At 42.7% G+C, this 10,765-nt stretch overlaps 1 long non-coding RNA gene across 1 annotated transcript in view; it reads right to left on the minus strand.

The window, feature by feature from the left end:
• The window catches only part of LOC118763514, an 11,357-nt gene extending 1,417 nt beyond the window's left edge, over window positions 1-9,940 (minus strand). The window contains exons 1-2 of the long non-coding RNA XR_004999274.1: window positions 9,592-9,940; window positions 3,762-3,770 (exon numbers count right to left, since the gene is read on the minus strand). This is a non-coding gene — a long non-coding RNA (uncharacterized LOC118763514). The remainder of the gene's footprint in view (window positions 1-3,761; window positions 3,771-9,591) is intronic.
• Between the last annotated feature and the right edge of the window lie 825 nt (window positions 9,941-10,765).

A 10,765-nucleotide genomic window follows, 5' to 3' on the forward strand; every position in this document is an offset into this window, starting at 1 on the left:
AGTGGGTGCTTTTTACGTGCCACCTGCACTGGTGCCAGGCAAGGCTGGCATCGGCCACGGTTGGATTGGTGCATTTTACGTGCCACCTGCACAGAAGCCAGTTGAGGCGGCACTGGCTTCGGCCACAATTCGGATGGTGCTTTTTACGTGCCACCCACACGGAAGCCAGTCGAGGCGGCGCTGGCATCGGCCACGATTCGGATAGTGCTTTTTACGTATCTCCAGTCCAGGGGTCCTGGCATCTGCCAGGTGCCAGTCATAGGATTGTTTCAATTTCGATTCCGATTTCACTTGCCCCAACAGGTCTTCGCAAGCATAGGTGCCTGTCGTCGGATGAGGTTCGATATCGACTTCGCTTGCCTCAACAGGTCTTTGTGTGTCCAAGGGAGGAAAGGCATGCATAAGTGGGCTGGACTCACTTGTCCTGCCTGGTCTTTTCACGCACAGCATATTTCCAAAGGTCTCGGTCGCTGGTCATTTCCTCAGTGAGACCTAAAGTTCGAAGGTCGTGCTTCACCACTTCGTCCCAAGTTTTCCTGGGTCTACCTCTTCCACAGGTTCCCTCCACTGCTAGGGATTGGCACTTTTTCACACACCTATCTTCATCCATTCTCGCCACATGTATGTATGTATTTATGCATGTATGTATGTATATATGTATGAATACATACATTTATATAGAAAGAGAGAGAGAGTAATATCTATATCTATACACACACACACATATATATGACCCAAATTCGTTGACTGGCACCCGGACGTTGCCAGTGCCGCTGGACTGACTCCTGTGCAGGTGGCAAGTAAAGAAACACTGTTTCGACCCTGAGCTTGAGGAAACCTATTGAGTCAATTACATCAACATCAAAAATCAATGGAAATTGTAGTTGTGATCCCTGTGCCGGTGGCACATAAAAAGCACCATCTGAACATGGCCAATGCCAGTGCCGTCTTGACTGGCTTCCGTGTCGGTGGCACGTAAAAAGCACCGCCCGATCACTGCCATTGCCAGCTTCACCTTACACATGTGCCGGTGGCACGTAAAAAGCACCCACTACACTCATGGAGTGACTGGCATTAGGAAGGGCATCCAGCTGTAGAAACACTGCCAGATCAGACTAGAGCCTGATGCAGCCTTCTGGCTTACCAGACTCCGGTTGAACCATCCAACCCATGCTAGCATGGAAAATGGACGTTAAACGATGATGATGATGATATATATACATATGGGTGCAGTGAAATGAAAATAAGACTGCTGATATCTCATTTTAACAGATATATTTACCAAAATTACATAAAAATATCTTGAAATACTAAAGAGTAAATTTATTCAATAAAATCGCCACTGGCTTCAACCACAGCCTCCAGACAACTTCAGAATCTCCTGCAACTCTTCTGGATGGTCACCTTGTTTAAGTTGGTGAATGCTGCCATAATCCTTGACTTCAGTTCATCTTTGGTGTTAACAAGGAGCTTTGTTGGTCTCTTGATCTACTGGCCCCAAACATGATAATCAGGGGAGTTGCCGTCTGGGGAGTTAGGTGGCCAGATGTTAAGGGTGGTGTGGTTGCAGAAATTGTCTGACAGCGATGACTGGATTCTCCTAAATGTGTGGCATGGTGCAGAATCCTGTTGCTAGACATAGGATCTTCCAGCAGCTACCCTCTTGACCTGGGCAGCACTACCTCCTCCAGGCACTTGATGTAGGCCTCCGTATTGAGTCTGAGGCTGTGTGGGAAGATGAATGGTGGCATAACATTGCCATCACTAGTGATCACTTCAACCAACATGATGTTGACTGGGTGTTTGATTTTCATTACTCTCAGTACATGTCGTCAGAGTGCACTCTCCCCAGATTGACTCATAAACACTGAAATATTTGTATTGGAGCTTCCAGCATGAATGCCAAGCAGTACAGTATGTCGTTTCCAAATTTCTGGTGGAGTGAATTGCATCATGGTGCTGTTTATATGACAGACAATGCCCAACAGACCCTATTTATACTGTGTAGTTGACAAAATCAAAAACAAACTATGAGCATGCGTGAAATTAAAAATATAAAACGGAAACAATTTATTCATCAGATCCTGTGTATATATATATATATGTGTGTGTGTGTGTGTATACAGGGTGTGATGAGTAAATTGTTCCCATTTTATATTTTTAATTTCAGGCATGCTCATAGTTTGTTTTTGATTTTGTCAACTACACAGTGTAATAGGGTCAGTTGGGCACTGTCTGTGAGAAAAACAGTACCATGACACAATTCACTCTGCCTAGCTTAAAAGTCACCTGAAAGGGCGGCTTTTAAGCTAGCTCCTGTGGAGGGCTCTTCATGAATTGAATACATATTAAATTTTATTGAACTTGACCGATATTTTTCAAGCAATGAATAAAATTTCCTCAAAACAATGATATAATATGTCGACTTGGAACTTATTGCAAAACTTCATGATAAACAACATTTTTTGTCTTCCCATTCGGGGTAGGGGATGCCAGTACAATTTTTTTCTGTCTAACCTCTTTCTCTCTCTTTCTCTCTCTCTCTCTCTCTCTCTCTCTCTCTCTCTCTCTCTCTCTCTCTCTCTCTCTCTCTCTCTCTCTCTCTCTGTTGATTGCTTTCAACCATCCCTATCACCTGTACCACCACCATCGCCACCGCAACTGCATAGACACACCATTCAGACTTCTGATGCCACCCCTATCATGAACACCTTTGACTTTGCCACTTTCCCCTCCACCACTATCACCACTGTCTTTCACATCCCTTACTATCACCATCATGCTTGACCACCTCAGCTACCACTACCACCACCACCACCACCATCATCACTGTCCCTGCCTCTGCCTCTATCACAAATACAACTCATACTATTGCTATCACCCCATTACCATCTCAACTGTCAATCGACAACCACCCTCACCATCCCTATGCCTTCTATTACTCTTACCCCAGCAAGAGGAGTAGAAGAAGTGTCATTGAATAGTGAGAGAGGGGATCAAAGTGTGACACACTGACACAGAAATTTGTTTTGTCATTATTATTATTTTTTTAATTATTATTATATATTGTTGAAATTAACAGAAAAACATATGAAGACAGGTGTATAAACAACAAGCAGGTGTATTAATTTGAAAGTCAGGAAGGTGAGAAAGTCTTTTATGTTTCGAGCCTACGCTCTTCAACAGAAAGGAACACAAGGAAATAAACAAAGAGAGAATAAAAAAAAACTTGTGGAGTTAGTGGTCAATTATATATATATCATCATCATCATCATCATCGTTTAACATCTGCTTTCCATGCTACCAAGGGTTGAACAATTTTGACTGTGGGCTGGTGAACCAGATGGCTGCACCAGGCTGCAATCTTGATCTGGCAGAGTTTCTACAGCTGGATGCTCTTCCTAACGCCAACCACTCCGAGAGTGTAGTGGGTGCTTTTTACATGCCACCGGCATGGGGGCCAGTAAGGTGACGTTATATATATATATATTTCAAGACATATAACTACACATGCACACATGCATTCTCACATGCACACATGTACGTACACACACACACACACATATATATATATATATATATATATATATATATATATATATATATGTATGTATTTATGTATGTATATATATATATATATTATATATATATATATAATATATATATATATTATATATATATATATATATATATATATGCATATATATATATATGTATGTATGTGTATATATATAAAATAAAATACAAAATGGCACAACAACGCAAAACATCTGGACAACTAGGTGATACAAAAATGGACAACAAAACATTCAGATGGATGATACAAAAAAAACACGGATGGGTCATTCGAAGCCTTTTATCTTCAGTCAAGAATCGGATCATCTTCGCAATTTTGGACCGTACATATATGTATATATGTGTGTGTATATATATATATATATAGATATATATATATATATATATCTATATATATATATACACACATATATATATACATATATATATATATATATGCATATATATATATGTGTGTATATATATATATATATACGCATATCTATATATATAAAATTCAACTTGTGTGTCTGTGTGTTTAACTTCCCGGCACATCTCCTCCTAGCCAACAAATCGTAGAACCACCAAAAATGGGTAACTTAAAGTTTAGGCAAATGAAAATTGAACTGCGCTATTTCTGTTCCAAAATTCATCTCGCAAGTGCAAAAATTGATAACGTGTTTGTTTAGGCCTTATCCCATGCATTGAATAGTGAACTTTACTCAGTCAGCTGTTTGACGTGAACTGTGTTCACCACGCGTGCAAGCATGCGTAAATTGCATGAAAAATAAAAAATCAAGATATACAAACAAATCGCCATAAGCATTGTAGAAATTCAGCAAAGAAATGAATTTTCGGGATGTTGCCTGGAGGGTTTTTTTGTATTAATCGTTTGGACTTTGTGAACGCATACCAATTGTTTTCATAACATTTTTAACGCTTTGAATTAAATGTGACCATTTTGCGTTGAGTCTGCAGTTCGAATCATTTTAACCAAATTTTAGCAGGCTGGATTTTTGATCATCACAATACATCGCCAGTGACTCCCTGAAACTCTCCACTGAAATCCCCATTGAGAAATCTATATATATAAAACACAACTTGTGTGCCTGTGTGTGTATCTGTGTGTGTGTCTGTTTGTTTAACTTTTGGATCTACCAAGTTTCATTATTAAGGATGGAAAGTAGTGTGTAGCAAATTTATATATATAAAGCTGAAGTTGTCTGTGTGTGGCAGGTTTGGTAGCCTTCAACTAACACTATCTCCTTCAAGACCCTGCAGCACAAGTTGACCAAAATTGAGAGTATGATAGAAGGCTTGATCTTTATTCTGTAGAAGATAAAATACAAATCGGACCATGTTAACACTAAAAATTATTTACATCAAAAAGGTGCTTTTTTTCTATGAAAATTCCCTATTTTTTACGATTTTTGACTGCTGTGTCACCATTTTTCAGTGTATTTCAACTGGAAAAATGTTCCCTTGAAGAGAATAACAAGTTGCATAATGCAAAATTTTTACTTTTCAAAAATTCCAATTCTAAACGGTCGAAATAAACCCAAGCAACACTGGGCGATACTGCTAGTATATATATATATATCATCGTTTAACATCCGCTTTCCATGCTAGCATGGGTTGGACGGTTCAACTGGGGTCTGGGGAGCCCGAAGGCTGCACCAGGCCAGTCAGATCTGGCAGTGTTTCTACAGCTGGATGCCTTTCCTAACGCCAACCACTCCGAGAGTGTAGTGGGTGATTTTATGTGCCACCGACACAGGTGCCAGACGAGGCTGGCGAACGGCCACGCTCGGATGGTGTTTTTTATGTGCCACCGACACAGGTGCCAGACGAAGCTGGCGAATGGCCACGATCGGATGGTGTTTGTTACGTGCCCACAGCACGGAGGCCAGTCGATGCGGTACTGGCTACGGCCATGTTCGGATGGTTTTCTTATGTGCCACCGGCACTGGTACCACAAAGATACAAATTCCATTGATGTTCATCTATTTTGATTTGGTTTGATTTTCACTTGCCTCAACAGGTCTTCACAAGTGTCCCAAGAAGGAAGGTATGCACAGGTGGACTGACTACATTCCAGGTAGGGGCCACGGGTTATGGCCTCACTAGTCTTGCCGGGTCTTCTCACACACAGCATACTTCCATAGGTCTCGGTCTCTAGTCATTTCCTTGGTGAGACCTAAAGTTTGAAGGTCGTGCTTCACCACCTCATCCCAGGTTTTCCTGAGTCTACCTCTTCCACAGGTTCCCTCAACTGCTAGGGTGTAGCACTTTTGCACACAACTATCTTCAGCCATTCTTGTCACATGACCATACCAGCACAGCCGTCTCTCTTGCACACCACAACTGATGCTTCTTAGGTTCAACTTTTCTCTGACATTACACATCCATCGGAGCATACTGGCTTCATTTCTTGCGAGCTTACGCATATCCTCAGCAGTCACGGCCCATGTTTCACTACCATGTAGCATGGCTGTACGTACACATGCATCATACAGTCTGCCTTTTACTCTGAGCGAGAGGCCTTTTGTCACCAGCAGGGGTAAGAGCTCTCTAAACTTTGCCCAGGCTATTCTTACTCTAGCAGTTACACTTTCAGCACACCCACCCCCGCTACTGACTTGGTCACCTAGGTAGCGGAAGCTATCAACTACTTCTAGTTTGTCTCCCTGGAACGTGGTAGAAGTTGGTCTCTGCACATTTCCAGTGTTTATTGCTCCTGAGCATCTGCCACAGACAAAAACTATTTTCTTAGTTAGCCTTCCTTTGACATTGCTGCACCTCTTATGTGTCCATAGCTTACACTTGGTGCACCTTATAGAGTTTCTACCTACACCTTTTTTACAGATCGAGCAGGGCCATCTACCTGAAGTCGTTTGTGATTGGTACACCTTCCTACTTATTAGGACTTTGGTTTTGGCTAGGTTGATTCTAAGGCCCTTCGATTCTAATCCTTGTTTCCCCACCTGAACCTTCTCCTCCAGTTCTGATAGTGACTCAGCAATTAGAGCAAGGTCATCAGCATAGAGGAGCTCCCGGGGGCATCCTGTCTTGAATTCCTTCGTTATTGCCTGGAGGACTATGATAAATAGGAGGGGACTGAGGACTGAACCTTGGTGGACCCCAACCTCTACCCAGAATTCTTCACTGTACTCGTTGCCAACCCTCACCTTACTAGCAGCGTCTCTGTACATGGCTCGCACTAACCATTCATCTATCCCTAGTTTCCTCATTGACCACCAGATAAGGGATCGGGGAACCCTGTCAAAGGCTTTCTCCATGTCAACAAAAGCCAGGTACAGGGGCTTATCTTTGGCTAGGTATTTCTCCTGCAGCCGTCTTACCAGGAATATAGCATCAGTAGTACTTTTCCCTGGCACGAACCCAAACTGCATCTCATCTAAGCTAACTCTCTCTCTAATTAATTGGGCTATAACCCTCTACGTAACCTTCATTACCTGATCCAGCAGCTTGATACCCCTGTAGTTATTTGTATCTATATATATATATATATCATCATCATCATCGTTTAACGTCCGTTCTCCATGCTAGCATGGGTTGGACGGTTCGACCAGGGATCTGGGAAGCCAGAAGGCTGCACCAGGCTCCAGTCTTATCTGGCAATGTTTCTACAGCTGGATGTCCTTCCTAACACCAACCACTCCGTGAGTGTAGTTGGTGCTTTTTATGTGCCACCTGCACTGGTGCCAGGCAAGGCTGGCAACGGTCACGGTCGGATTGGTTCATTTTACGTGCCACCGGCACGGAAGCCAGTCGAGGCGGCACTGGCATCGGCCACGATTCGGATGGTGCTTTTTACGTGCCACCCACACGGAAGCCAGTCGAGGCGGTGCTGGCATCGGCCACGATTTGGATAGTGCTTTTTACGTACCACCAGTCCAGGGGTCCTGGCATCTGCCGGGTGCCAGTCATAGGATTGTTTCAATTTCGATTCCGATTTCACTTGCCCCAACAAGTCTTTGCAAGCAAAGGGGGGTTGGCATGGGTGCCTGTCGTCGGATGAGGTTTGATATCGACTTCGCTTGCCTCAACGGGTCTTTGTGTGTCCAAGGGAGGAAAAGCATGCATAAGTGGACTGGACTCACTTGTCCTGCCTGGTCTTCTCACGCACAGCATATTTCCAAAGGTCTCGGTCGCTGATATATATATATATATATATATATATATATTATATATATATATATATATATATATATGCATATATATATATATGCATATATATAGATTCAGATTAATATGGTACTTAAGTTGATGCACCAGTATTATTCATACAATTTCAAAATAAGGTGATTAAAATCAAAATAAGCAACAAGGATATCCAGAGTTAATGCAGTAGGATCATTTCACACAACTCCATTCAATTGAACAAGGCAACCATTAGATCAATCTTCAGCTGCAGAAAGACATAGAATTTAATTAAATTAAAACAGATTGCATCTATCTGTTTTAAAATCCCTGTCCCATGTGCTCCTTACCATTCCATTCTCTCACATATTCTTGTCCAGTTGCCAAATGATGATTACGCATTGCTAAGCTGAGTCTCATTTTGATCCTTCATTCACTCATTCCCCATTAACACTTTAAATGTACTGTTTACTAACAGCTAATTTTTCTCAGAAGCTAACTAATTAAATTAGGATAATTACTCATCTCTTGGCCTGTTTAATTTCTTATTCCTCGTTTCTCTAGTTTAATTTCTCATCCACCATGAACACTATGAATGTATACTATACTAAACAGTCCTGCTCCTTTCGTTCGATCCTTGCACCATTTCCCCAAATTAAACTTGTTTGTTCACGGTGCACCCACCCTGTCCCACCCCCACCACCAATACAGGATTGGATATCTCGATCTTTATCTTCTCACCATTTACACCGGAAATTTCTCTCTCCTCCCATCACCATTACCTGATGTATTTTCTCTCCGCTGCTCCTCCTCACTGGGCTGTTCTCTATAATTTACCTGCACTCTTCCTCTCTTTCTCTCTCTCCTGGGGCATATGCAACTAACTCAGTTGCCCTTCGTTTCGTTCTGTCTAGTGATTTCTCACCACCATTTCCAGATGTCTCTTCTCTCAATCCCCCCTCCTCTCTGGTGCGGTTTTCTATGCTACCTGCACCCCCACTCTCTCCCCGAAAAACACAACTAGGTTAGCTGCCCACCTACTTAACTGACTATCCTTCATTTCATTGTTTTCCGTCTAGAAATATTCCAACAACTACCCAATAATTTTCCATGCACACATCAAGTGAAGGAAACAGCTAATGGGTTGTATGTGTGTGCTTGTTCGCCTGTATCTGTGCGTGCATGCTTGTGCGTGTGTATGGATGAACTTGCTTCCTCTCTCTCTGTCTGAAATCACCCCCCAACCCCCCCTCCCCACCCCCTTACAATGACCAAAATGATTATACTCACAATGCCGCTAACACCTAAAACACCTAATCCTACCTCTAGTAGGGGCTATAATCTTAATCCTAACACACTTGAATGTTTGAATGATGTCAGGTCGGAAGTGAGAACAGATGATGCATGCCTAAAAAATGAACATGACAACCTCCCTCTTCTTTTCAGGCACTGAATAACATCTCTCCTCCCTAAGCCTCACTCCACATTCCTTTCCCAGTTTTCAAAGTCGGCACAGTCAATGTAGGCACAATGAAAGGTAGGTCTAGTGAGATTGTAGAGATGCATGCATGAAAGGAGACGTGTCAATATGTGCTGCATACAAGAGGTAAGATGGAGAGGAGCTTCAGCTAGGGTCCTCACAGGCACGGCACATAGGTACAAAATCTTCTGCCATGGTAACACGGATGGAGTGGGGGGTGTAGTTATACTCCTTGTGGAGAAATGGGTAGATAAAGTCATAGAGATTGTCAGGGTATGTGATAGAGTGCTTAAGCTTAGGCTAGTCCTGCAGAACAGCACAGCTACAATTATCTCTGCCTACACCCCACAAATGGGCCTACCAAATGATCAGAAGGAACATTTTTATGATACCCTTCTACAGGCTACCTCAAAGACGAGTGGCAATGACCTCATCTTTGCAGCTGGGGATTTTAATGGGCATGTTGGGCAGCAATCTGGTATCTTCACTGGTGTACACGGGGGCCATGGTATTGGTTCCCAAAACGACAAGGGAACTAGGCTACTGGAGTTCTGTGATGCATGTGACCTTTTAATCTGCAACACTAATTTCAGGAAACCAGACAGCCACCTGATAGTCTATCAATCAGGTGACTCTGCTAGCCAGATTGATTTCATCCTCACCGGACAGTGGGACGCAGGGTTGCTCTAAAATACATAGACCCTCCTGGGTGAAGAATATATCCCTCAGAATAGGCTAGTCATTAGTGACTTTAGGCTCGAGGCCAGAAGGATACCAAAAAGCAAACCAAAGGATTTGGAAGCTAAAGAACCCTTCATATGATCAGAAATTTAGAGACATCCTCATCAAGAAATTTGATGGGAGGGAGGAGGAGCTACAGACATCGTACATAGAAGGTAGCTGGAAATTCCTATGGGACAGCTTGCTGAGTGCCACAGACCAAGTCTGCGGATGGTGCAAATAGTATGGTAGACAAAGCCATTAGAGCAAAGAAACAGGCCTGGAAAGTTTTGAAGGGCAGGGATAGCAGGGAACTGTACCAGGTAGCCAAAAGGGAGGCTGGGTGGCAGGTATACATAGCCAAGGATGAAGCAGAAAAGAAGTTTGCCAATGTCCAGTGATGTGAGGATCAAAGAACTGAAGTTTTCCAGATTGCAAGACAATGTGTGAGAGAAAATTGTGATGTCACAAGAGACAAATGTGTCCACATGGATGATGGTGTACTTGCTTTTAATGATTCAGAAAAGAAAGAGGATTGGAGAAGCCATTATGAAAGACTGTTGAACGTGGAGTATGAATGGGAGGAGAACCTGCCAAATGTTGACCCAGTAGTGGGACCAGCTATCCTAATAGACAGCTCCCTGGTAGATAAAGCAATTAAGGGTATGAAGCCAGGAAAAGCCCCCCGGCCCATCAGGAATCACTACTGAGATGCTTAAAACATCTGGTGGTGTGGGCTATGGCTTAGTCATCCGCATTGTAAACCTGGTAGTTCATGATGGAGTTATACCAAATGACTGGCATAGCAGCACTATAATCAACTGCTTCAAGGGTAAAGGGGATACT

The sequence above is a fragment of the Octopus sinensis genome, linkage group LG5 (genome assembly GCF_006345805.1).
Source record: "Octopus sinensis linkage group LG5, ASM634580v1, whole genome shotgun sequence".
Lineage (NCBI taxonomy): Eukaryota > Metazoa > Mollusca > Cephalopoda > Octopoda > Octopodidae > Octopus > Octopus sinensis.